Raw genomic sequence first — 26,220 nt, forward strand, 5'->3', positions numbered from 1 at the left:
CTATTGCCCTGTCTAGCTCTCTTTTTCTCTGCCAAATATAGCACACTCTCCTGAAACCATCTAATCATTGAGCATTTTACTTTCTGTATACAGTATTTGTCTATGGCTGCATGTCTGCCTGTATGTGTGTATATGTGTGTGTGTGTGTGTGTGTGTGTGTGTGTGTGTGTGTGTGTGTGTGTGTGTGTGTGTGTGTGTGTGTGTGTGTGTGTGTATGTATGTATGTATGTATGTATGTGTGTGTGTGTATGTATGTATACCTGCTTATCCTCAAAACAAGCTCAAGCTTTGTCACCAGCTAAGTTCATGCTTGTCTAACTATCTGTCTGTCTATTAATTTACCTTTCTATATGTCTGTGTTTGTGTTTGTAGTCTTTCGGTCTTCCTGTTTGTCTGTTTATCTGACTGTCTGTTTGGATCTGTAGTTTATCTTTCTACCTGTAAGTCTTAATGTCTATCTGTCTGTTCATCTTTATCTATCTGTCTATATGCTTACTCATTTATCTGTATTTCTAATTATCTCTCAGTTTATCTGTATCTATCTGCCTTTATTTGTCTATCTATCTATCTGTCTATCTAGGTATCTCAACCATCTCAAAATCTAGGGTATAAAAATCACCATTACACAAATTCCATTTATTAACAACACAGCATCATCATCGTTATCCTCTAAAATAGTTTTGTGATTCCTCCTTGAGCGACTTATCCCAAGGTGGGTTTTACTGTGCGTTGTGGCCATCCTAGGTCAGGTCAGAGAGAGAGAGAGAGAGGGGGGGGGAGAGAGAGAGAGAGCACTGAGTGGGTTGGGCTAGGTTTAAAATCGGGAGTGTCCCATAAAAAAAAAAAAAAAATCAGTTTTAGGTCGAACTATGACATTATAACAGACATCTTGTTATGGTATTATTATGATGATGATGATGGTAGGTGGCGGCGACCATCATCCATTCACTTGATGTAGTGTTGCCTACCTCCTCCTTCACCTTTATCATTCATTTTCTGTGTTTGCCCTCCTCTCTTCCTTTTTCTTGCATCTTTTCTGTCATTTTTTATTACTCTTCTTTCCTTTTCTGTTGGCTTTACATTGAGTGACGAGTCTAATAAAAAACCATTTACAACGCTGGGTGGTAACCATATAACCAACCTAAACGCATTTGCTATGTGTCAACAAGTGGGCTGGTGGAGGATTTGTATCCCTCCCCGTAAAATAACTCAAAGTCAAAAGGCCACCCCTGACGGTATTATGGTGCCGGGCTATAGATTACTACACATGCTACCACTACTAGTGCTACTACTACTACTACTACTACTACTACTACTACTACTACCACTACCAGTAAAACGCCTTTGTCAGTGAGGTACGAGCGAGGCCATTTAAATCCGAAAGCATTGAAATGTGGCCTTACACCCGAGGATGCCTAGAGTATATTGGTGGCCATCTACCTACCAGGTTTACACCCGAGGATGCCTAGAGTATATTGATGGCCATCTACCTACCAAGTTTACACCCGAGGATGCCTAGAGTATATTGATGGCCATCTACCTACCAAGTTTACACCCGAGGATGCCTTGAGTATATTGATGGCTATCAACCTACCAGGTTTACACCCCGAGGATGCCTAGAGTATATTGATGGCCATCTACCTACCAAGTTTACACCCGAGGATGCCTAGAGTATATTGATGGCCATCTACCTACCAAGTTTACACCCGAGGATGCCTTGAGTATATTGATGGCTATCAACCTACCAGGTTTACACCCCGAGGATGCCTAGAGTATATTGATGGCTATCAACCTACCAAGTTTACACCCGAGGATGCTTAGAGTATATTGGTGGCTATCTACCTACCAAGTTTCGTGGCTTTACCACAAACCGTCTGGCCTGTGGCCCTCTTTTGAAGATTTTCGAGATGCTACACTTGGCGCGTGTCACGTGCCACGTGCACCGCCTGAGTGTGATGAAACCTGTCAAAAACAAATCTTAATGAATTGGGCATCATATGGTGCAAACCACGCAGTGATCGGCCCTGTGGTGCTGAGATATAAGCTTCTCAAAAGCGTTACGGTCAGGCCGGGCCGGGTTGGGCCGCTCGTATGTGAGAAAATGCCACTACTTAACGAGAGACTCACAAGGGCTTCGCCCTCGCTCGTAACTACTACTACTATGGTATTATTATTATATTTCATATCATTATTATCATTACTACTACTACTACTACTACTACTACTACTATGGCATTATTAACGTTTGCTGTAAGCCTTTGAGTATCAGTGTTATGGTGCTGCATAGTTCTGTTGTGCTTGTTTTATTCATTACATGTTCTTCTTTATTTTTATTATTACCCTCCTCACTCTCTCCTACAATCACTTTATTCTCACTCAAAACACCTCATTTTCTTCTCATTTCTTTTCGGTTTCTTTTAGTTTCCATGTTTTCCCCTTATGTTTTTCTTTCTTTTTTTTTCTTCCTTTTCTCGTCGCATTATTTTCAGGCCACAACCAACACACTACCACCACCTTGTTTTTTGGCACTTTGTTTTCCTGTTTCTTTTTGCCTTCTTTTCTCTTCCTTTTCTCCTCTCCCTTTCTTCTTTCCCTCCCTCATTTCTCTCTTTGTACCTCTTCTCTGGTTCCTTCCATTCTTTACCCTCTTTTTCTCTCTTCCTCAGTTTTATTTCTCTCATTCTCCCTCTAGCTTTCTCCTTTTTGTTAAGTTCTCTTTTCGTCATTTCCGTCTCTCTCTCTCTCTCTCTCTCTCTCTCTCTCTCTCTCTCTCTCTCTCTCTCCTACGCGTTCCGCTCTGAGTTATGATATTCCAGAGTTCACCCATTTAGTCATGATATTGGCCAGGGCAAATCACACACATGTCAGCACACATATGTAAGCACTTGAATCCAGTGACCTATTTTTATTTCATTCTTGCTGTCCAGATGATTTTATTCAGCTGAGGAGAGACTTTTGGTCCTGGAGGGGTTGGATAAAGCCTTCATTAACCCCTTCACTGATAGAGCGTTGGCTGGAATAACCCCGTGTGGCAGCAACAGCAAGAAGCTAAAAAATTACTTCACTGGAGCCAATGCCTTCAGTCTGGGCATGTCACATGTAGTTAAGCCGCTACTTTTACGTCCGTTGAGCACTGGCAGCCTGGTTTCATTGCACGGAGAAAACCACATCCAGTAAAAAAAAAAAAATAAATAAGTAAACACCATTATGTATGTACATACTGCATATAAAAAATTAAGCCAGGATCAACTTCCGCTTACATAAATCAAAATTTGCCCGTTCAGTATGGCCGCAGTCTTTGACATGTGAACCCTCTTTATAACGAACTAATTGGATTTACTGTGTGACGTTATATCAGAAGAATTTGTTAAGTCCGATTATGACTGTCGTCTTGATTTAAATATCACCCATAGTTCGTTAGATCCAATGTCGTACTGTACTGTTTTGTTGGGTTAAAGTTTGTTAACGTTTAAATTCGTTAAACGGAGTTCGTTATATAGAGGGTTTACTTAGTCTTGTTGCCGAAATGTTAATCCATTTGAGGAGAGGCTTAGACTAAAATTCAGTAATCCAGTCCTTTGTATTTTTTTAACTTTCTTTTATTTTATTCTTGCAAGCTACATACAAGTTTATTCAGCATACGAAGATCCTCGCCTTGAAGGGATTGAAGAAAGCATCCCAGTAACTATAAAAAAAAAAAATCCCATGTTAATCTCTTCTAGGTGTAGGTGCCAGAGGTTAGGCTTCCATGGTCCACAACACTTAAAGGGCAGGATACTTGGCCAATCCCCCTGGTGGTATTACACGACATATAAAACCCCAAGTCACCTGCTTCAATTTCGAGTTTTCCACCACATATTTTTTCTCGGGGAATCGAACCATTTCCTACCAGTCTGGCTCCTGTAGTTGTGCATTATTGTGACATTTTGTTTCCCCGATAACCATTCTTAGTCCACTAGACCATCAAGGCTTCCATACTCAAGCTTAGACATCGCCTCTATGTGACTCAACTACTCTGTTATGTGATTATCTTTTGGGTACTCATAATATCCACAAGCTGTTCTGCCGCCTCTCTTCCTGTTCACTGATAGTCGTTGTTCTCCGTGTAGGCCACCATGGCAGCCACACTTAATTTGCATCTTGGGGATTTCAACTTTCTGTCACTGGTGGCCACTTTTGGAGATGCAAATCGCAACCACCTCCTTGAGAAACTTGAAAATTTAGCACATAAAGGATTCTTTGATTTCATTTCATAATCAGAGCAATATTACTGCTTCTTAATGTTCTGACCTCAATGTTCTGACCTACCATCTTGTTGAACTTTAAGCTGATATGCCTGAAAAGGTACTCGTTACTTTATCTAAAAACATTTTTCACTTCTTAGAGGCTCCAGTTACCAACACATAAAGTTCTCACCCACTATCTTGGAGAACTTAAGCATAAAAGGTATGTATAGGAAGCCTTCAGTGGTATTTTATGTATAACCTCCATCTGACTTGTGTGAATCTGAACTAGTATTATTTTTTTGACAAGATGAACAGAGGAAAATCTTCAGCCACGTCAAACATTTACCATATAAAGTTCTGGCTCACCTTCGTGTACTGATAAACTAATAAACTCGAGTACTGATCAACTGATAGACTTGAAACTGATATGCTTGAAGAAGTCCTTGGTCTCATTACACGTTCGAAGCACCAAACCATTTTTTGAAGCCTTGAACCAGTGCCCTCCATCATATACAACTTGATGCAAAAGAGAATGTAAGAGTATTTAGTTACATTACACAATCCCAACCCCTTTAACAGCTTCTTCAATGTACACCACCTTTTCCAGAACTTATTACTTAAGACCTTCAGAAGTCTTTGTTACCATTACAAGATCTAAACACCTCCAGTCACTTTTTTTCCTTGTAGAAGTTCTTTGGTGGCATTTATCATCTGTACAATCTTCCACCATGTCTTTTATACTCAACATCTTTCTTAAAATACTCATAGTCTCTTGTAATAGTTTCTTCCAACATGCTATTGTAAAATTTGATAATTATATGCATGTAGAAGTCTTTGGTGGCATTATGTTATTGATAAAACTTAAGGCTGTAATCCAAGTGGCGTAGGAGTCGTCTAAGCACCCCTTCCTTATGAATTTATTAAGCATATTACACCTTAGCATCGTATGTTGTGTTGTTTATATCGTTTCATTAATGAGAGGTCCGTATTCTCGTCGGTTAAGGAAGATCTCTAGCACCTCCTCCATAGCGATTTATTTTTGGACTCAGCAACTTAATATCGACTGGTATGTTATTTATGCTGGATATGGTAGAATTGAAATGATTTAAGTTTCACAGAAGAGACTAGTAAGGAGTAATAAGCAAAGTAAATCACTTAGGAAGACGTGTTTGAGAGCTTCCTTAACCGACACATGTATGGGCCTTAGTCTGCACCAATATCATACAAGTGGATACCGAAGTGTAATGCAGAGAATAAGTTACTTAGAAAGAGGTGTTACGAAATCTTCAGAGAAACTTGGAATACGACCTCAAGCCAATTCTTGTAGCCATGCATCACTACCACTGAAAGTTCTGTCCGGCCATCTTGTAGGACTTAAAATTGAATCACATGTAGAAGTCTGTGACGGCTTACGTATTACTAACACCATCTTGTAGGAGTTTTTGAAGGCATTACTGGATTAAAACACATTTTATCACCGTCTCAGAGCTTTGATTCACTGCCACCTTAAATTGTGTCCCACAATCTTGCAGAACTTAAAACAAAAGGACCTGTAGAAGTTTTTGGTAGCGTTACATAACCAACAAAATATTAGTCATGTTATAACTTCAAACCTCTCTCGTTATCCTCGTCAAATCACTGCCCCCTAAAGTTCTGCCCCACCATCTTGCAGAACTTAAAATTCAATCACATATAGGAGTCTTTCATGGCTTTTGAATCATTTATACCATTTTCTAGAAGTCTTTGAAGGCATTTCTCTCTCGAAACACCTTCATCACTATCTCAGAGCTTCCAATCACTACCACCGAAAGTTCTGTCCGACCATCTTGTAGAATTTAAAATTGAATGGCCTGTAGAAGTCCCTGAGGGTGTTGAGTGTGGCCTGTGAGACTGGTGGGTGGGATCGACCCTTCGATGATCCTAGGCAGTGTGGCCGGCCCGTCTTCTCTCTCTTTACCAGACACGGAAACCCCTTGGTTACGTTGAAGAAAAAGTGCTTCTCCGTGATTACCTTGCGAAGCCCAAGGAATTCCTATTGAGAGATGGTGGAGAAATGGTTTTGAAATGGAAACATACATACCAGTTTATATTCATAAGGAATTTGAATACATAGATTGGTGGATAGTCAATTTATCAGATGTGCTTTTCTGCGACTACATTGCACAGCCGAAGGAATTCCTGTTGGAAGATGACAGAGTGTTAGTTTTGAATCTGAAACATAAATCTTTACATGAGGAATATGAATACATAAATTGGAGGGCGGATAGTATATTAGGGCTTTTCTGCAGTGACTGTATGCTTTAGAGAATACCTGTTGAGAAATGGTAGTGTGTTAGTTTGTGTCATTCATGGATAGGTGGACAGATAAATGGATAGACCAATAGATTTACATGAATTTATTGAAGAAGTGTTTTCTATGACTAAGATGACCTTAGGCAGTGCAGTCGCCAACTCTTCTCTCTCTTTACCAGGTATCGAAACCCTTTGTTGACAATGAAGAAGTGTTTTTCCTGTGATTACCCTACCTAGGCCAAGGAATTCCTGTTGAGGGAGAGAAGAGTGTATTAATCACTGTGGTATTGGAATACCGTGTGTCAGAAGGACACCGATATGGCACAAGTGATGGCAACATCTGTCTCTTACCTTGGTGGATAAGCAGAAGGACAAAAATGTCAGCTTTGTGTACAAATCCATACACATACAAATATGCACACACGTGCACTCGCACACCTGGCTGTTTACAGACAAGGGTGACAGTTGTTGCCGGGGTTGTTTCAACTGCCATTTTGGATTTACTTCTCCCGACAGGAGGTTACTTTAGCGTAGATAAATTTATATATAGTGGCAGACAGACAGACGGACTGACATTCAGACACATAAAGTTAGCAATGATTATTTAAGTTACCCCCGCCAATAACGTACAAGCCGCCAGCACGTGTGTAATCAGGCTGCCATCCATCCCCATCAAACACTCACCATATCACTGCACACACGCAATACAGTGTTTATCAACGCATATTTGACGCTTATTGCTGGTTCACCATAACATCATCATCAACGCATATTTGACGCTTACTGCTGGTTCACCATAACATCATCATCAACGCATATTTGACGCTTACTGCTGGTTCACCATAACATCATTATCAACGCATATTTGACGCTTACTGTTGGTTCACCATAACATCATCATCAACGCATATTTGACGCTTACTGCTGGTTCACCATAACATCATCAGTAACTGTACCTCCATAACGGATCAAAATGCATCTCATATAACTTTATCAATTTGCCCGGGAAAAACCATCTGAATTTTTACACACATTTCAACCTGGAAAACCTCAGATAAACGGATAGATAAACATCCCTTGTAGACCCCAGCTTGACAGACAGACAGACAGAAAACAAAAATGTCAGTGCTGCTACACAAGAGAGAGAGAGAGAGAGAGAGAGAGAGAGAGAGAGAGAGAGAGAGAGAGAGAGAGAGACCCAAGCCAAGTTCTCGTCAATGGGACTGCAATGAACTTGTTGAGCTGGACGGCCTGGGGTCACAACAAATCTTATTGGGGATCGAAGCCATGATCATTTTGATTTTTACTTATTTTGAGAGAGAGAGAGAGAGAGAGAGAGAGAGAGAGAGAGAGAGAGAGAGAGAGAAGAAAGGAAGGGAGGAGAAATGAGAAGAGGGAAGAAAGAGAGGAGACAAAGGATGGAAGGCAGGAAGGAAGGGAGGGAGGAGTGGGAGACAGCAGGCATAGTGAATCGATCCCATCCATCTCATCCCAACCCAGCCAATCTCATTCCAACTCACAACCTCAACCTTTACAACCACTCCCCACCCTAGTCCTAACCTTAACCCTCTACTGCCACCAGTAAAGTGCGCTTTGTGAGGCGTGACGAGCGAGGGAGCGCCATGTTATCACAATAACCCTCTGATATAAGATTATGGGAGGAATCTCCATTATTTAATTGCTAGAATTGATGCACAATAGCATTGTCACGACGGATTTTTTATTTTTTTTATTTCGTACTTGAAGTGTTCACTGATTACAGCCGAGCACTTCCTCAAAAAACGCGAGATTCCAAGGGGTTCCTACTCCTTTATGGGTGAGTTTTTAAATGATAAAAAACATTACTGAACGAATGTATCACATGCAGAAAGAATCTTAACTCTACTTCATACAGAAGTATAGTCATTAGCTTCTGCATAGCGTGACTGTCAGGTTGGGTCATGCTTGGTCAGGCCGGGTCGGACCGGGACGCTCATTTCCAAACTCATTTGAGTGCAAACGTCGCTCGCTGCCTCGTAATAACGCACTAGTTTAGTTTACTAATGCTGCCTCTGAACGATTTTATTCAGCTATCAGTGAAGGGGTTAGTAAAGGCTGCATCCAACCCCTCCAGTACACAAAGCCTCTCCTACTCTGAATAATATCTTCTGGCGGCAACAGAACTAAAAAATACGTCATGGTAGTGAAGGGGTTAACACCTTAACTAAGAGGGTCTCTGTAAAGCTGAATAAAACCATCAGGCATTATTAAGACAACTTTGTTTACCTGAGGGAAAAACATTGACCTCTAAAGGGTTAACCAGACCAACACCACACCACCCAATACCAGTTCACCCAAACCAAACCAAAGCCACCAAACTTAACCAAACCAACTCCAAGTCACCCAAACCAAACCAAACTTAACCAAACCAACTCCAAGTCACCCAAACCAAACCAAACCCACCAAACTTAACCAAACCAACTCCAAGTCACCCAAACCAAACCAAACTTAACCAAACCAACTCCAAGTCACCCAAACCAAACCAAACTTAACCAAACCAACTCCAAGTCACCCAAACCAAACCAAACTTAACCAAACCAACTCCAAGTCATCCAAACCAAACCAAACGTCACCAAACTTAACCAAACCAACTCTAAGTCACCCAAACCAAACCAGATCCAAGCAGACTTAACCAAACCAACCCCAAGTCACCCAAACCAAATCAGGCCAGTTTTAACCAAATTACTTACAAACTAAACAAAATCAAAACAATATAGAACACTCAGAGAGTGCAACACCTATCTTCCCACTCCATCTAATGGCTGTACATCTGATTTTACCATGTGACACTGACAATTCGATTTACTCTCCAGGTCGAGTTACTTCATTCTTGCCTGACCCATATTCCTTCCACCATGTTTGGTTCAAATTGTATCAGAGCTGATTAGGCTGATCTTGCCCTGTGACTAATAAATTGTTCTCAAAATCTAGTCCCTTTATCCTTACCTTACCTTCTACAAAAAATGGTGTAAATCAAATATAAGCCGTTTGAATTGACTTTACTGTGTGACCTTTACCTTTGTCCTATTATTCTGAATTATATAGTACCATGGCTGATCATCAACCCTTCCGCAAGGTTAGGTCCATATCGCATCAAAGCTGTTTTAGCTATTTTGTTCACACACAGACACACGGATCGAAATTTGACCTTGTCCTGTGACCTTGACATTTGACTCATTGTTCCCAAAATCGAACTGTTTCCCTCTTGCCTTACCCTCAACCCTTCTGCCAAGTTTTGTCTAAATAAGATTTAAATTTTTAATTTACCAATCTTGGTCAGATTTTTACCTAACCTTGTGTCCTTCAGCAATGACCTATTGTTCTAAAATACAGTAGATCATCCTGTTGACTGACCCTCAGCCCATTCACGAAGTTTAAAGTCGAGTAAAATCCCTTTGAGTTGTTTTGTTCACACAAACGCACACGAGCGTGCACTGAACCAAATATACCATCCACTTTATATTTGTGAGTGTGAATGTAATAAGCTCGCTAAAATTTGCACACATATACACAGACCCAAGCATCCAAACCAAGACTTATCAAAACCAACTCCTAGAAGGCCAGATCCAGCACTTTGGAGGGGGGCCGCGATCATTAGTAGAATAACTAGTAAGCCCAATCAAATAGTCAGATTAAAAATGTTTTTTATTTGCATTAGACACAGTAGTACAATAATGATGACAAGTGCAAGTGCTGTAAGATGCAGGAAGATAAAGCATATATTTTGGCACAAGCATTGTTCTTTCACTATGTGCAATAACTGAACTGCCCAAAATAGGGATTGTTACTCCCTCTAGCCAGCTCCCTCTAAAGCCCTGCTTCCTTCATCTTACCCAGACTCATTAGATCAAGTCAAAATTACCCAAAGTAACTCAGACCAAATCAGACTTAACCAAATATACCCATACTCACTCAAAAATACTGCAAGTCACTGGAAAGAAACCAAAAACTCACTTGCACTTTGCAGAGCTCAGCGGCTGGGTCCCGTATAAGATTCTCTCCACTGACGACGTGTATGGCGGACCTGGAGAAGTAGTCCAGCCATCGCTGTAGGTGTCTGGCGTACAAACCCCCGCTGATTGGCCCCCACTCCGAGTTGACCAGGCCCGGGGACGCCCTCACGAACGCCAGCTCATCGAACGCACGACGCCACTTGTGTTTACTGCAGCAAGGTGAGGAAATATTAAGCTTTACTATAGAAGAGAGAACGATGTTACTGTAGAGGGTGACAGTTTGTGGCCGTGTGTGATTTTGTGGAATTTTGTGCCTGATGGAGGGGCAGAAGGAGATAGCCGGCGTGCTGTATATATTTGCAGCAAGTTTACCAGCCTACTTTTACTGGGCTACTAAAGATAAGGATGTATTGTGTTGGGGGTAAGATGTTGTGGGTGTACTTGCCCCCATCCCAAGCTGGACGGCCCCGAACACGCCACATCAACATCAGCACATCCAACGCACGCCGCCACCAGTGCTTACTTCAGCCACCTGTGCTTACTGCAGCCACCTGCCACATTCACCACCTCAAATTATTGTGATTATTATAGTGGAAGGAAAGGATGTGCAGAAGTCAGATATCTAGGGGTATGGTAAGGTGCTGTGGTGTGGTACTGTGGTATTTTGCAGTGTACTATTGCTGGTTCTGGTGTAACCACAATGAAAATGATGTATCTCAGAGGCTGGAATATTACTCTGGTATATCTGTGTCTGATATATTATTTACCTGATACAGCTCAATCTTGTGTGACCCTGAAAAGTGGCTATAATGTGGCCCTATCTTGTGTGACGGTGGCTTAGCGTCCCTCTCGTAATCTTGCTAACCTTACGGCAGAGAGAGAGAGAGAGAGAGAGAGAGAGAGAGAGAGAGAGCTAAGTTGTGAGCAAAGACATGATGGTGTCAGGCTGTGTGAAGGAAGGCTTTCCTCCCTCTTCCTCCCTCTTTTCTTCCTTTCTCTCCATCTCTTCCTCTGCCTCTTTCCCTTCCTCCACCCTCTCTTACTTTCATCTTTCCTCTCCATCCGTTTTTCATTCCCTCCTCCTTTCCCCTCTTCCTTTCTAGCTCTTCACCCTCCCACCTTCTCTCTCTTTCCCTCCCTTGTTCTCTTACTTATTTCTTTCGTGTGTGTGTATGTGTGTGTGTGTGTGTGTGTGTGTGTGTGTGTGTGTGTGTGTGTGTGTGTGTGTGTGTGTGTGTGTGTGTGTGTGTGTGTGTGTGTGTGTGTGTTTGATGTATGAGGAAGTGTAAGTGAACGTAAATGATTCTGCATGCTTGCACTTTAGAGGTAGGACTAACTGGCTGAGTTAGATAGACTGATAGATAGATAAAGACAGACAGAGAAAGAGAGAGAGAGAGAGAGAGAGAGAGAGAGAGAGAGAGACTGAATGATTAAATGGACAGATGGATACTTGCATATATAGACAGATAGATGCATCCATCCAGCCATCCATACACACATGCATAGACAGACAGAGATAGATAACTTCGTACATACATACATACACAGACATACATACATAAACACACGGGCAACAGAGAGAGAGAGAGAGAGAGGAATGATGTGTGAATACGTAGTTTGTATGTGCGTTTGTGTCTGTGTGTGCATATATGCCATATGTGTGTTTACATATGTGGAAGTGTGGTAGTTAGTGGTTCAGTATATGTGCTGTATATTGTACATTACCTGCGTGATTGTGTATGTATTATGTAGGTATGTGTGTGTATATGCGTCTTTATGTGTGCATATATGTTCTGTATGTTTGAATGTATGTGTGTGTACTTCAATGTATTTATCTATGTTTTAACGTATGTATGTATATATGTATATGTGTATGTATGTTTATATGTACGTATGAATGTATGTATGCTTCTATGTATGTATGTTAGATATACGTGTGTATATATGAATGTGCGTATGCATGTATATTCCTCACACACGCACGTTACTCATTCATTATCAACCGTTTAATCACACACTGTCTTCATGTCTGTCTCTCTATGTGCCTCCTTCAACTACTCACCTTAATCTCCCTCTCTCTCTCTCTCTCTCTCGTTCTCTCTCTCTACATACACACACACACACACACACACACACACACACACATATATATATATATATATATATATATATATATATATATATATATATATATATATATATATATATATATATATAGATAGATAGACAGATAGATAGACAGACAGATATAGATATAGATACATAGATATAGATATGTATATATTTATTAATTTATTGTGTCCGACTTCGGGCAAAGGCTTAAAGGCCTATTCCCAAGTCCCAGTAGTCCTTCTTGGGGCCCAGTAGTCCTCCTACATCTCCACATGTCACCACTTCAGCGCTAACATCCACCATCCATACTGAATACATGCTAGGGTTGCTCATACAGGACTGGTGTTCTGGTATTAGCTGGGGTACTTTTATGATATGTCGGCGGGTCACCTGGTAGATCAGAAAAGTCTGCTTTTTAGGAAATTCAAATCCTTAAACTGTTCCCTGCCCCAGCCGGGATGCGAACCTGGGTCCATTAGGACTTCAGGCAGGCTCTCTACCTATGCTGCCACCATATATATATATATATATATATATATATATATATATAAAATACAGTTAGGGAAATAAGAGAAGAAATAGTTGGTGAAAAACAGGGAGGTTTGGGGAAGGGAAGGGGTTGCGTAGATCAGATATTCATTCTTAGTTCTTTAGTGGAAAAGTTTCTAGAGAAGGGAAAGAAGTTGTATGCGGCCTTCATGGATCCGGAGAAAGCATATGACACTGCAGAGAGGCAAGGAATGTGCAAAATATTAAATTGGAAGCTCCTGAATGCAGTGAGGAGTATGTATGAGGGTGCTAAGGATGCAGAGCGTATGGATAGTGAACTGATGGATTTTTTCTGTTCAAATGTTGGACTGAGACAGAGATGTGTCATGTCTCCATGGTTGTTCAATCTGTAAATGGATGGAGTTATAAAAGATATACAAGGAAAGGCAGTGGATGTTGGAGCGGCTTTAATGAGAGAGGGCAGTGTTTGGAAACTCCGTGTACTATTGTTTGCAGATGATACTGTGGTGTTAGGTGAAGATGAAGGAGAATTGAAAGGCCTGGTGAATGAGTTTGGAAAAGTGTGTAAGAAACGGAATCTATAAGTGAATGTAAGAAAGAGTAAAGTTATGGTCTTCGAGAGAAATGAAGTCACTGAACATACAGTGAGGTTGGATGATGAGATAATGGAAAATTTGAGTTTATTTAAGTACTTGGGTAGTGTGATGAGTAAGGATGGAATTTTGGAGGGTGAAGTGCTTGAGAGGGTACAACAAGGAGCTGGTTCTTTGAAATCAGTGATGAGAAACAGGGAATTGAGCATGGAAGTAAAAAAGTCGCTGCATGAAAGTAATGTGATACCAACTCCAACGTATGGAAGTGAAGCTTGGACCTTGTTGGAAGGGCACAAGTCAAGAATGAGAACAATGGAAATGAATTACTTGAGAGGAGCAGGTCGAGTTACATGGAGAGACAGATTGACAAATGAGGAAGTGAAGGGGCGTTATGGTGTGGATGTGGATGTAACAGAAAGCATTAGGAGAAATACACTGAGGGGGTTTGGCCATGTGCAAAGGATGGAGAGCGAGTGACCAACGAATTGCGTGAATGTGAGTGAGGAGGACAGGTGACGAGGCAGGGGGAGAAAAAGGATGGGATGGAGGGATCGAGTGGAGAGGTATATGAGAGAAGGATGTTTGATCTGAGAGCAGGACAGTGAAATGGCTGGTGACCGGGCGACATGGAGGCGATTTGTTTGTGGCTATATATATATATATATATATATATATATATATATATATATATATATATATATATATATATATATATATGTGTGTGTGTGTGTGTGTGTGTATATATATATATATATATATATATATATATATATATATATATATATATATATATATATATATATATATATATATATATATATATACATCCACCTAGTTATCAGTTTATCAGTCTACTAATCTATCTCAATTGCCTCTTCTCTAATCATTTCTCTTTTCTCCTCTCCTCTCTTCTCCTCTTCTCTGTTCTTCTCTCCTCTCTTCTCTGTTCCTCTCCTCTCCTCTCCTCTCCTCTCCTGCCCTTCCATTTTCTTTCCTTTTCCATCCCGTCCCTTCCCTTCTCTTCCCTTCGCTTTACCCCTGCCCTTCATTCTTATCTCTTCTCTTGAATTCAATTCTTTTTTCTTTCCTTGTATCCTTCCATTCACTTTCTCTTCACTCTCTTTCCCTTTTTTCTCCTTCTGTCGGTCTTCTTCCCTTCCTCTCCCACCTCCCATCTCCTTCTCTTCCTTCACTTTTTTCTCTTTCCGTCCTTCTCATTTTCTCTCTTTCCCTTCTTCTCCTTTTCTCTCTTTCCTTCCTTCTCCTATTATCCTTCCCTCCTTCTCCTTTTCTCTCTTTCCTTCCTTCTCCTATTATCTTTCCCTCCTTCCTTCCCTCCTTTTTTGCTTCCTTCCTTCCTTCGCAGGTTCTTCTGTCGTGAGTGTTTGCATCTCTCTGTCTTTGTTTTCGTTAGATACCTCACGCTCTTGCTCTTCCCCCCCCCCCACACTCTCTCTCTCTCTCTCTATTTCTCCACTCTTTCCTCTTCTCTTGCCCCTCGTTTCCCTCACTTTCATTTTTAACGTCTCACTAACACATTCTCCCCTGTCTCCTCTTCCTCCCCTCGTCTTTCCTCTTCTGTGCCTCTTCCAGCCTTCCCCCTCTTGTTTTTTTCATTTTCCCCTCTCTCTCTCTCTCTCTCTCTCTCTCTCTCTCTCTCTCTTTCTCCTTCTCCGTCTCTGTCCCTGTCTCCGTCTGTCCGTCCGTCTGTCTGTCTGTCTGTCTGTCTGTCTGTCTCTCTCTCTCTCTCTCTCTCTCTTCCTTTTCTTTCCCTCCTCTTCCCTGCTTTTTTAGTGCATAATATCTTCCCTTTCCTTCCCTCCTTTCTCTTCCTTCTCCCTTCTGTGTCCTCACTTCTTCCTTTTCTCACTTTCCTTACCTCCTTTCTCGCCTTTCCTTCCTCCTTATCTTCTCTCCATTCTCTCTTCCCCCACATTCCCTCCTCCTTCCTTCTCTTCCCTCCCGTTCTTTTCCTTCCTCTTCCCTCTCCTCTGTGATCCTTCTAACGTCAGTGTATATACTTTGTCCATCCCTCCCCCCCCACCCACCCAGCTTCCTCACTTGTCTACCCTTCCTCGCCTGCATCACCCTACCTCCATCTGCCTCTCCCAGCTTCCCTCTCATCTCCCTGCCTCATCCCGCCTCTCCCTACCTCGCCCTTCCTTCCGCTGCCTCTCCTGCCTTATGTCTCCTTTCCTACCTCACCCTGCCTCTCCGTACCTAAACCGGCCTCTCCCGACCAAACCCTACCTTTTCCTACCTAACTCTGTCTCTCCCAATCTCACCCTACCTTCCCCTGCCTCTCCTAGTTTCCCTCTCATTTCCCTACCTAGCCCAGCCTCTCTAAATCACACCCTACCTTCCTGTGCCTCTCCTAACTTCTGCCTCATTTCCTGCCTCGCCCTGCCTCTTCCTACTTTACCCTGCCTCTTCCTACCTCACCCTACCACCCTCTGTTTCACCTGCCTGATGTTAGACCACCAGCAGATGTCAACACCAGAGAGGTAAGTGTCTTGTCACATCACAAATTCGTCCTCCAGTATTTTTCTGCCTGCCCCTGCCTTCCCGTGCACCTCCTTGCCTTACCCTGCCTCTACCTACTTTCTCCTTGCCTCTTTTAGCCCCTTCCCATCCTCATCCCTTCTTTGCCTGAGGACCAACAGAAATTTACAAGTAGCAAGGGGCTGTCGCTCTCAGAATTCGGGCCATCTTCTTTTCTCTGCCTTTTTTGCGTATATTGCCTCCACCATACCTCTCCAAGCTTTCCTTGGCCTCTCTCTGGTCAATACTTCCGTCGGGTAAAGAGGCTTCCCAGAACATTTTCCTTAGCAATTTGTCTTTCAAACTATCCACTAATTTCCTCACTTTTGCATCTCATATCCTGTTAATATTGAAGGAGAATGCATGAACAACACACAAGAATTTATTAACGTGACAGAATCAGAAATAAACCGATAAGGAAGAGGTGTAAGTAAGCTTGATAACCACACGGAAATACCGCCCCTTGTCTCCCTGTTTAGCCTGGCATCGTGGTTTCGTACACCATCAGAAATTTAGAAGTTGTAAAGTTTGGTTCCATCCAAACCTCGGCACCCTAAATGTCCCTCTTTAGTCCTGTCTTCCTCTGCCTCACTCATGACTCCCCACGCTTCACTCTACCTCTCCTGTCCTCTCCCTGCCTATCTGGTTTGTCTGGTCACCCGAATTTAGCACCACAAGCAGAAATCGCAAAAAGGGAATTATCTGTCGCATCCCAAAATCGTCCCTCTGAATTTCCCTGCCTACCGCTGCCTCACCCTGCCTGCCCCTGCCTCACCCTGCCTGCCCGTGGTTCACCTAAGACTCTGCGTGTAGTCAGACAGCGCCCTGGTGACGGGGTCCCTCACCACCAGCAGGAGTTTGGCACCAGGCGGGTCTTGTTTCACCCTGGCTGGCACCCCTGCACTGGTGAAGTACGCCGGCGTCTTCTCCACCGTCAGTTTCCACGCCAGGCTCAGCGGCAGCTTACTCCTGTGAGGAAGGGAGGGAGGGAGGGAGGGAGGGTTAGTGAGGGAGGGAGGGAGGTGGGGTAAGTGAATGAGAGAGGGAAGGAGGGTGGGTAAATGAGGAAGAGGGAGTTAGGAGGGGGAGTTAGTGAGGGAAGGAAGAAGGGAGGGTTAGTGAAAGAGGGAGAAATATTAATGGAGGGAGGGAAGAAGGAAGGGTAAATGAGGGAGAGGGAGATAATGAGGGAAGGAGGGGGAGTTAGTGAGGGAGGGAAGGAAGGAGGGGGAGTTAGTGAGGGAGGGAAGGAAGAAGGGGAAGTTAGTGAGAGAGGGAGATAAGGAGGAGGGGTTAGTGTGTGTGTGCGTGTGTGTGTGTGTGTGTGTGTGTGTGTGAGAGAGAGAAAGAGAGAGAGAGAGAGAGAGAGAGAGAGAGAGAGAGAGAGAGAGATCCTAGGCATATCTGGAGAACTGTTTGAGAAAGTTTGGGCCGTGAAAGAACGATCTTGCCTGAAGATATGAATGTCGGAGGGGGGGAAATCTCTCTCTCTCTCTCTCTCTCTCTCTTTCCTATTTCTGACTATACCAGTTCCCTCTCTAGCCAAATATTAACATTTTCTAAGTCACAGCCTAACCCATTTTCATTCTCTAATTTTTCTGGGGTGAATTGAAACTGTCTGGTGGTAGACAGATTTATTATATTATTTTACTGGTAATGTTAGGCATCATCATCATTATTATTATTATCTACAGTTTCTTCTTTTTTTTCTTAATGTAATAATAATAATAATAATAATAATAATAATAATAATAATAATAACAATAATAATAATAAAATAATAATAATAATAATAACAACCATAATAATAATCTATGTGTCTATGTATTGCCAGACCCCTTCATCCCGTAGGGGGTAGCCACAAATAAATTGCTTCCATGTCGTCCTGTCCCCCGCCATTTCACTGTCCTGCTCCCAGCTCACACATCCCTCTCTCATATACCTCTCCACCCATCCCTCCATCTCATCCTTCGCCTTCCCCTCCCTCTCCCCCCTTCACCTTACTCACACACACTCTCCTTGCTAGCCTCTCGCTCTCCTTCCTCTCCACATGGCCAAACCACCTCAGTGTATTTCTCCAAAAGCTTTCTATCATATCCATAAAACAGTGCTCCTTCACGTCCTCATTTGTCAGTCTGTCTCTCCATGTAACTCCACATGCTCCCATCAAATAACTGATTTCCACTGCTCTCATGCTTCGCTTGTGTCCCTCCAACAAGGTTCAAGCTTCACTTCCATACATTAGAGTTGGTATCAAAATACTACCATGCAGCAACTTTTTTACTTCCATGTTCACTTCCCTTCTTCTTATCACTTCTTTCAAAGAACCATCAACCTTTCTTCCTTGTTGTACCCTTTCAAGCACTTTACCCTCCAAACTTCCATTTCTTACTCATCACACTACCCAGGCACTTAAACGCACTTACATTTTCAATTTCCTCATCATGCAACCTAACAGTACATTCACTGATTTCATTTCTCTCGACGATCATAACTTTACTTTTCCTACATTCACCCTTGGATTCCGTTTCTTACACATTCTCCCAAACTCATTCACCAAGCCTTGCAGTCGCCCTTCATCTTCGCTTAACAGTACAGTATCATCTGCAAACAGCAGTATAGGGAGTTTCCAAACACTGCCCTTTCTCATTAGGGATGCTTCAACATCCACTGCCCTACCTTGAATCTCATTTATAACCCCCATCCATGTACAGACTGAACGACCATGGAGACATAACATTTCCCTGTTTCAATCGAACATTCGGATGGAAAAATTATCTCAGTTCACCATCCACACGCACTGCAGCCTTAGCTCCCTCATACATACCCTCCACGGCATTCAGCAACATCCAATTTACTCATCATATTCTTAATATTTTCCACATTCTTTGTCTATCCTCCCTGACATATGCTTTCTCCAAATCCATGAAGGCCTCATACAACTTCTTTCCCTTCTCTAGAAACTTTTCCACTGAGGACCTAAGAATGAATATCTGATCTAAGCAACCTCTTTCCTACATAAAACCTGCCTGTTCGTCTCTGACTAATTCCTCTGTTATTTCCCTAACTCTTTCAGTAAGTATCCTACCATATACTTTTCCTATTACACGAAGATGACAAACGCCCTATGATTACAAAACACTTCTTCTTCCCCTTTTCCTTTGTACAGGGGAATAATTACAGTATACCTACCTTCCTATCCTCCGGGACTCTATCTTCCTCCCAGGCCAATCTGCACATCTTCCAAATTCATTCTACTACCATCTCTCCCCGTTGTTTCAGCATTTCACTACACAGTCCATAAATTCCTGGGGCATTCCCCATTTTCATTTTTATCATTACTTCCACTACCTCCATCCTACTGATCTCTTCCTTCTCACCTCCCTTCTTCTCCCAGCCATTACTCACCCACGTACACTCACATTACTTTCATTCTCTATGTTAAACTGTTCCTTAAAGTGTTGTTTCCATCTGCTCACTTTTCTCCTTTCTCCACTAGCAATCTACCATTTTTACCTTTCACTCTCCAACTAATTTCTTTGTCACCCTGTCATACCCTCTTTACCTCTTTCCAGAACATCTAGTTACATTCAATCCACTTTACACTTAAATTCCTTCCAAATTCCTCATCCACTCTCTTCTTACTCTTACTAATCTTTTCACCTGTCTCTTTCTCTCTACATATAACTCTCTCTTCTGTCTCTCAACTTCCACCATGCCCCTGCTTCCCATCCTCTCACCATAATGCTTTCTTCTTTTGCGCTTGTCTCACCAGTTCATTCCATCATGTTATTCCTTGCACCCCTTTTCGCCGTCTCATCATCCTACACACCGTCTCACATGCTGTACAGATCTTGTCTGTGAATATCTTGCACACACCTTCCACCTCTCTCTTAGTTATCAGCCATGATAACAATACTGGTATTGTTTTAAATTTGTCTGTCTGCCCTTCTTTCCATCTCTGTCCGTGTTTCTGTTAGCACGATAACTTCACAACCGCTCAAGATATCATAAAATTTTACAGGTATGTAGTTGGAAAAAAAAAAAGTCTATCACGAGTGCAAAATGGGTGAAAGTAGGTCAAGGCCTGTGTGTCTGTTACCACGATAACTTCGCAACCGCTCAAGATATCAAAACAAAACTTTGCAGATGTGTAAGAGGGATGGAAATCTATGAGTTTGAAATTGGTGAAATTAGGCCAAGGTCTGTGTGCGTGTTGCCATGATAACTTTGCAACCACTCAAGATATCATCACAACACTTCACAGGTGTGTAGTAGGGATGAAAATCTCCTATGAGTTTGAAATTGGTGAAAGTAAGTTAAGGTCAAGGTCATATTCCAAGCTGCGCTATATATGCATCAGCTCGCGGCTGGTGTGATTTCCCCCTTGGGAGGGGCCTCTACATTTTATTATTATTATTATTATTATTATTATTATTATTATTATTTTACTATTAGTATTATTATTATTATTATGATTATTATTATCATAATTATTATTATTATTTCTGGTATCATTATCATTATTTATTTTATGCATAGAAATAGAAAGAAAACGCTAGAAGCCCGGAAATTGTTCCTTTCAACAAAAAAAAAAAAAAGACGAGGTCCCCCAAAGGGGGAATCACACCAGCAACGAGCTGATACATATCTAGCGTGGCTCGGAATATGATCTTGACCTTGACCTACTTTCACCAATTTCGAACTCGAGGCGGATATTCATCCCTACTATACACCTGTAAAATTTTGTGATGATATCTTGGGCGGTTGCGAAGTTATCGTGGTAACAGACCTTGACCTACTTTCTGTTTCAAACTCGTGATCTTTTTTTTTTTTTTTTTTCCTATTATACATCTGTAAAATTTTGGGATGATATCTTAAGCGGTTGTGAAGTTATCATGCTAACAGACACACAGTCAAACTGAAAACAATACCAGCTTCGCTATCGTGGCTGGTTATAATAAAAAGTCAGATAAAAGATCCGTTCATTTTGAAATGCCTGGACACACTGTGTTTAAAAGACTGGAGGTCATAGGCAATAGGAAATACAGAAAGGGAGACAGGTCCAGAGTTGACATGTTGCATACGTGAAGGACTGGGAGTAACGGTTAATTCTTGCGTTAGAGAGTTGGACAGAAAAGGGTGAGAGTGTTCTTCTAAATGGGTGCGATGCGGCTGCAGGGGGGATGCAAGTAGACAGCTCAGAGGAGCAGTGACCATTGAAATAACAATACAGAGGAGATAAGATGCAACAGTGCGGTGAAGGGACAAAGGTTAAAGAGGGCCAGTAAGAAGAAGAGAGTTAATGAGACGAAAAGCCTTTGCCTCCACCTTGTTGAGAAGAACTGTATGTGGGGAGCCTCCCCACGCATGAGAGTTGTACTCTACATAGGGGAGAATTAAACCCGTGTATGAAGTCAACAACTGTGCAGGGGTAAAGGGGGCTCAGAGTTTGCTTAGCACATCTAATCTCATGGAAATAGATTTTACAAGAGAGGTAATATGATCTTTTCAACATAAATGTTATCATCATAATCATCATCTCTTTGTTGTCATTCTGTTATTAAAGCATCATTTCTCCTACCTCCCCCCTTCTCGTTTCCTCTCTCCCATGTTCCTCATTTTTTTTTTATTCTTCGTTCCTCTTCCTCTTCGTTTTCCTCTTTCCTCCAGTGCTCGTAATCATTCTTCTTCTTTCTTTATTTTCTCTTGTATATTTTCCTGTCTTCTTCTACATTTTTCTCTTCTTCTTCTCCTCTCCCTCCTCCTCCAGCTGCCATGGAGTTCAGATGTGTTCCCCAGTGCTCTTCCCTACCCAGTGATTTAACAACCATGTTGTGTGAATCATGTTGTGAAAATGAATAGATCTGTGTATAAGAGACTTAGTTATATTTCTCCCGTGTTAAGTATTACAGTACCTTGCATGCAAAAGTTTATGAGCGTGTTAAAGGTGTGAATCATGCATCTGTCCAGTTGTTTTGTCTGTTTTTCTGCCTTTTTTAAAATCATTTTCCCACCCTTTATTCTGATATTCTCAGTCATTTTATAGTGTATTTTCCCCACAGCTCAAGGTAAGTTAGAGCAGTATCATAGCAGGTAGATTAACTTTTCTTACTAGTAAAGAGTGTTAGTATAATGTAAATATATTCGCCAAATAGAGCTTTCTTTTGCTTTTTTTTAGACTGTTTTCCCACCATCAGCTGTTTACACTTGGCACTGTAAGGCCACATTACTGTATAATTGGTTGCTTGCTGTTTTGGTGGAACTGATTAGCACTCTCTTGTATACAAAGATACAACTGTGTGTTAACTGCGTGGATGTTGTTTCACCAGTAAAATGGTTTATATATTCACTGTATAAACAATTGTTTGCTGAGTGAAACTAAGTTCTGTTTTTATTTTTCCAACCTTTCTATTATTATTCTTTTCAGCGAATCAGTTTATGGTGTATTTTTTATATTTCATGGTAAGTTAGACAATATCTTTGTTAGTAGATTTTCTATTCTTTTTCACTAGTAAAGGATGTTACTATATAGGAAGTGTATTTCCCTAGTAATTCAATGTTTCATTTACAGGTAAATTATACATTTGTAATAACATCCTTATCCCGTTTTTAAAAATTATTTCTTATTGTGGTATTTTAGAAATATTACCTCTCACAATGCCGTCCATGTTGAAGACCTGCCAGGAGTGCTCCTCAGTATTTTTCGAATTACTTCTGGTCATCTGTGTGCAAACTACTCATCGTGAGGAAAGATCTAAAAGAAGGGTTAGTTGAATTGCAGAGAAATAACAGGGAACTGAGGGCAGAGCTTGAGACACTGAAAGTGTTCGTAGCAGCAAATGTAGGAGTCAAAGACAGTACTCAAATGGGAAGACGCGTGCAATCCGAGCCCGTACCAGCCGCCGCCCATCAGGCAGTTACAAACGATAGATCTTCCTGACCCAGCAATTCCGTGCTTCCCTCACCAAGTGACGTCCCCTTTTCCTACAGTAAGATACAGTGCAAAACCAATAAAAGGCGTGAGGAAGCACCTCCCCATAACTATATGCAATCACTACCAGATCCTTGCTGTAGCACTTGACGAGATTGAAGAAACAAGGTTTATTAGGGACTCAATTGTACTTGGTCAGCTGGAGGAATTTTGTGGACGCGCCTTCAGCAGCAGAAAGAGGTACTGCTTTCCAGGAGGAGAGATATGAGATATTACAGAAGCCTGCAATGAGGTCACAAAAGACGCAAATGATAAAACTCTCTACATCATTCATGTCAGCACAAACAATTTGAGGCGCAACAGATCGGAGGAATTGCTAGCAAAGTATCATGAGATGATCAAGCCATTTAAAACAAAATCCACTTATGTAATAATATCCAGCATACTCCCAAGGATCACCGCAGAAAATTGTTTCTATGATAAGGCCTTCAGCACAAATAACCATCTCAAACCTCTAGACTTTGTCAATCTGTGAGACCACTTCTATGAGCAACATATTCTTTTCCAGAATTATGGTCTCCATTTGAACTCGGTAGGAGCTGCACAGCTAGGTAGACTTTTACATAATAAAGTTGCCATCTTCAAAAAAAAAAAAAAAAAAAAAAACGCTCAGAGTCTGGGAGCAGTGCAAATACCCGTAAAGTCAGTCATCTGACTGTTTGGGACAGAATTAGAATCTGCTTTGTTAATGCACATAGTCTATGCAAGAAATTTGAGGATTTAGAATCTCATATTTACCTGGATAATTATGACATTGTTGGTATCACAGAGTTGTGGATTAACACATCTGACCATGACTTTTTAGCAGAATACTCATTAACAGGGTACAATATTTTCAGTTGTGAGTGACAACACCGAGCTGGTGGTGGTGTTTTACTATACGTGAAAACTAGTCTCCACCCCTTGTGCTATCCAAACCCAGTATTACCAGCTGAGTATTAAATCACATAAAATGAGTGTATGTCTTGTCTACCATCCTCCAGCACAGACAACTGATACATATGAAAAACTTTATGATCAAATTCCGGACATTTGTTCTCAGGAGTATAGTGTAATTTTTGGTGACTTTAATCTACAAGTAACAAAGTGGGGTGAACCACTAACTGCATACTCAGGAAAAAAGATTTACATGAATCTTCAAGAAAGCGCCCTCTACCAACATGTAGAATACCAAATGGGAAGAAACAATATTGTAGACATCATCTTAACTACAAATGATAACCTAGTTAACAATGTAATAACTGGATCTAAGTTTAGTTCCAGTGATCATTTAATTATACAATTTAATATTACTACTGAAAAACTGAAAGAAACACAGAGCAAAGAAAAAGTCCCAGACTATCGTAGAAAGGATTTCACCAGACTCAGAGCGCTACATTACAACTACTGATTAAAAGCAAATGACTGAAACTGATGACATAAACCAAACATTGGTAACTTTCGCCAAAAAATTTAATGAAGTGGTAAAGTCATGCGTACCACTATGTAACTGGCATCCAGCTAGTAATAATACACCAAAAGGTTTGGTACAGTGAAATTAGAAGTAGCTTAACAGCCCAAAAACATGCTCACCATAAATATGAGACTAAGCAAAATAATGATGTTAAATTAGAGTATGGTAATCTACACTGCATATCAAAAGACACATGAAACGAAGCAAGAGAGGACTGGATATCCACATTACTAACACGTGCAAATCAAATCCTAGAGAATTTTACTGTTACCGGTACATTAGAAAGAAAAAGGTTATGATTATATTAATATGGCCTCTTGAAATGAACAGTAGCAATTACACAGAAAACGAGGTTGAAACTGCGAACTATTTAATGATTATTTTGCATCTGTTTTTACAGTAGGAAGCACCACCAGAAGCCTACTGTCATCCATAAACCAAGCAAATAGCACAGTCCACAATAACTATATTATCCACGATAGCGATATCCTTTCAGTCATAAATAATACAAACATAAAGAAAACCCCTGACCCTGATAAAACATCACCGAGAAGTCTCAAAGAAGCAAAAAATGAGTTACTGCTGCCATTCTCTGTCTTATTCAGTATGTGGTTAAATCCTGGTAAAGTCCGTTGTGAATGGAAACTAGCAATTATAACACCATTTTTGAAAAAGAAAATAAGTCACTCTCAGGAAATTACAGACCAATCAGCTTAACGTCTGTAGCGTGCAAATTAATAGAAGCAATCACAAGACAAAACAGTTAATTATTTTGAAGAAAATAATATAATCAAAGACTTGCAGCATGGACTCAGACATCGACGCTCATGCTTAACTAACTTACTGGACTTCTTCCATGATGTTTACAAATCATATGACGACTCTAGAGCAGTAGGTAATAGTCTACCTCAACGTTAAGAAAGCATTTGACACTGTCCTTCACAAGTGTCTCGTAAGGAAGATAGAATGAAATGAGCAGAAATGGTTACAAGACTGGCTTTCAGACCAAAAACAGCGAGTTGTGATAGTTGGGAAGGAATCCAGATGGTGTAATGTGGTTAGTGGCGTTCCCCAGGGCTCAGTACTTGGACCGACTCTTTTTATTATCTACATAAGCGGTATAGATGAGGGTTTAAATTGTAAAATATCCAAATTTTCAGATGATACTAAATTTACCAATAACGTAACGTCAACGTTACAGTTACAGCTGTTACAAAATAACCTTAATACTTTGGGAAGCTGGGAAGAAAAATGGCAATTGAAATTCAACTTAAAAAAAAATGCAAAGTACTTCATGTTGAAAATAACAACAACCATGTGAATTACAAAATGAACAATATCCCGTTATCAAGCACAGACAATGAAAAGGATGTAGGTGTGATTATACCAAATGACCTAAAACCGAGCAAGCAGTGCAACGATGTGGTTAAATTTGGAAACAAGTTAGCGGGTTTTATTGGAAGAACTTCCACATTTAAATCGAAAAAAAAAAATCAAACTTGCTTTG

At 41.1% G+C, this 26,220-nt stretch overlaps 1 pseudogene; it reads right to left on the reverse strand.

Annotated features, from left to right (window-relative positions):
• Positions 1 to 6,024: 6,024 nt before the first annotated feature.
• The window catches only part of LOC145393842 (heparan sulfate glucosamine 3-O-sulfotransferase 6-like), a 65,017-nt pseudogene continuing 44,821 nt past the window's right edge, over positions 6,025 to 26,220 (reverse strand).

The sequence above is a fragment of the Coenobita brevimanus genome, chromosome 25 (assembly GCF_032717465.1).
Source record: "Coenobita brevimanus isolate Jiangsu-jjx chromosome 25, ASM3271746v2, whole genome shotgun sequence".
NCBI lineage: Eukaryota > Metazoa > Arthropoda > Malacostraca > Decapoda > Coenobitidae > Coenobita > Coenobita brevimanus.